The sequence below is a fragment of the Pinus tabuliformis genome, chromosome 1_2, assembly GCF_031772625.1.
Source record: "Pinus tabuliformis cultivar Carrire ecotype Pingquan chromosome 1_2, CPIR1, whole genome shotgun sequence".
Lineage (NCBI taxonomy): Eukaryota > Viridiplantae > Streptophyta > Pinopsida > Pinales > Pinaceae > Pinus > Pinus tabuliformis.
Window position 1 is genome coordinate 100469131 of NC_142298.1, and position 2443 is coordinate 100471573.

A 2443-nucleotide genomic window follows, 5' to 3' on the forward strand; every position below is an offset into this window, starting at 1 on the left:
CTGCACATCAACATCATCATGTGAATCATTTTGAGACACATCATTCATGGAATCCTCACTTCCATTTCTGCCATCTTATCTTTCCACTTTCTTCAACTTTGGTGGAAGCATTGCTAGATTCAAAGTCCAACATTTTGCAGCAAGATGTCCTTGCTTATGGCAGTAAGTGCACTGCATGTGTATCCTCTTGACAGTATGATTTGCCTTGTCCAATGGACCTTTGGCTTATTGCTTCTTTTCCTTCTTCTGCTTCCTATATGTGGCCATTCTTTTCCAACATCTAGAAACATCACGGTTATCCAAACCACAAAAGGAACATGGAAATCTTTCCCCATACTTATGTGGAAATTTATCATGCTTTGCAAAATCAAAAGAAATATGTTTAGAACCAGATTTATACCTTTCTCTTTCACCTTTATTGCCTTCATGAGGAGGTGAAGCAAATGAAGAAGTGCCTCCCTTTGGAACACCGGCAATCTCTTCAATGTTGCTAGTGTCTCCCCAACTCTTTGGTTCAAGTGTGTGCTTTTGAACACCTGCATCCTGCAATTCATGTTTCAAGCTATTGTATTCCTCTTGAATACAACCTTCACACTTCTGAGGTAGAGGACATGAAATGAAACTCCTTCTTGGGACTATTTCAATGGCATTCATGGCAGCTTTGGAATTCTCTCCATAAGACTATCCATAGCCAAGACACAAATACTTAGGCCTTTCCTCAACCATTATTGTCTCAACAATACCTTTTGCATGCTTTCCCAAGCGCTTTCCTTCATAGCCCATCTTGGACATTAGCTTGGAACCTATTCCTCTAGTATGTATTTCAAAAGAACCAATACAAGTATTCTTAGAAGAATTTGAAGACAAACTGGAATGGTTTACCTCTTCTTCAAGATGGTACTTGACTAAGGCTTCTTGGGCAACAAAGAGCTGTGTTTCCAACTCATGCATCCTTTTCAGGTTCATATTTGCAATATGAAGTTGCCTCTCCATTTTCTACAATTTCTTAGAAAGCAACTGCTTCTTTTCCTCCATGGAATTCAACTGCTCTCTAAGCATGCTGCTCTTCCTTCCATCCTCGTACATTTCTCTCACCATATCCATCATGATGAGCAAGTCTTGCTTCATGTCTTCAATCTTGTGAAGAATGCAGAATTTGAGGACCCACTTGTAGAAGTTGTCATTATGCCAATAAACAAAAAAACTTCAACATGATAAATAAAGAGCTTACTTCAAGCAACCTTTTGCAACAAGCCTCTTGTGCTCCAAGGACTGCTTTGAGGTCCTTTGGGATAGAAGAATGCCTTCAGCCCTTCTTCCTTCTTGTCCTTCCTGGACTGAGCTATCAATAGCTTTCCCTTTACCTTTGCAAACTCAGAAAATGGTTAGTCTGCAAAACAAGCAAACAATAAGCCTCTTGCTATTCAAACACCTTTTAGACAAGCAATATTTTCTTTGTCAATCAAGCATTCTGATATAACCTTCTTTGAACGTGGGGTTAATCAAATCTCAAGCTTTGATACCATCTGATCTGAAAATGGGGATCTTAGGCTTCTTGTCTCACTTACAAGAACCTCTCCCACTTCCAAAGCTTGAATATTCCCAAGGCTTTAATGATTAACCAATGCGGAATTAAAAATTCTTGACAATATAGTGTATGCTTATGCTTCTTTTAAACTGATTATATGCTTTAAAAATCTATTGTTGTGCTGTGAGTTCATGTACTCAAACTGATATACAAATATACATAATAGTAATTAAAGCAGTAGAGACAATGTAGCAATAAAGCAGACACATGAACAACAATATTAATTTGGAGTTCACCCACAACTCTCTGGGCTACGTCTCTGTGAGCCTTAGTTAATTCAACTAGGCTCTCTTAGATTATGGTATTAGTCTTTTTTTTACAAGCTCTTGGCCCAACTCCTGCTGTTTTACACAAAAAAAGTGGGTTCAGACACCATTTAATCTCTTGGCTCTAGCTCTTGGCTTTGAATCTGGCTCTTTGGCTCTTGGTTTTGGCTCTTGGCTCTGACTCTAGCTCTTTGGCTTTGGCTCTCGACTCTTCACTCTTCGCTTTGGCTTCTTTCTGCCTTCTATCAAAAAAATAGTCCTCTTGGCTTTTCACTTGGCTTCAAGTGATCCCATAGGCTGCTCTTTTTCTTCTGCGTTGTAGTCTCAGCGCTGCTTGCTTGTGCTCGGCTTCAACAACAGCTCCCACAATGACCAACAACCCAACATTGACCAATAGTCCCTCTCTTCTATTGTTCAGTGGCTTTTTAAGCCAAATCGGCGCTACCTGTTCATTGTCCCTCTCGGGCTCTCTGTCTTCCTGCTTTGGTCTACTCAAATCCATTCTTTGAGCACTAGCAATCATTGCTAAATGCTAGACTTGGGGATGGATGCCACCTATACCATAACGGAAGGGGCAATCGACGCTTGC